The sequence below is a fragment of the Myotis davidii genome, unplaced genomic scaffold, assembly GCF_000327345.1.
Source record: "Myotis davidii unplaced genomic scaffold, ASM32734v1 scaffold399, whole genome shotgun sequence".
NCBI lineage: Eukaryota > Metazoa > Chordata > Mammalia > Chiroptera > Vespertilionidae > Myotis > Myotis davidii.
In genome coordinates this window covers 5,392,295-5,392,704 of record NW_006292094.1, presented here as the reverse complement: position 1 = coordinate 5,392,704, position 410 = coordinate 5,392,295, and the positions used below count along the sequence as shown (strand labels likewise).

The window sequence follows — 410 nt, the reverse complement described above, 5'->3', positions numbered from 1 at the left end:
CTGTGGGTGGTGGCCTCGCCCCTCTCCCTCCGGAACGTGCTGAGCTCTGCGGGAACGTCCTGGCCTGGCGCTAGGCCCTGGGCGGGCGGGAGCTGCAGGACATTCAGCCCCAATAAACCCGCTGGGAAGTCACTGTGGACAAGACAGACTGTTCCCTTCGCTGCCCCTGCCCTGGGAGAGGGCCAGGTACACGCACCCACCCGCCCCCTTCCACAGCCAGCCCGGCAGCTGCTTCCCTGCGGGCACCTCTGCTCCTGGGGAGCCGGCCTGGACACGGGTGCGTGTCTTCAGGGCGTCTTATGCTCCGAAAGCAGGGAAGCGTGGGCCTGGGGTGGGCGCACCTCCTGCCACCGAGAGCGGGGCAGGCCCACCAGGCAGGGCGCCCACGCCCGGCTCCCAGTGGCCGGCAC

The 410-nt window shown here is 70.5% G+C and overlaps 1 protein-coding gene across 1 annotated transcript in view; it reads left to right on the top strand.

Moving 5' to 3' along the window:
• The window catches only part of AP5Z1 (adaptor related protein complex 5 zeta 1 subunit), a gene marked incomplete at its 5' end in the record, with an annotated part of 8,126 nt that overhangs the window by 6,423 nt on the left and 1,293 nt on the right, over window positions 1-410 (top strand).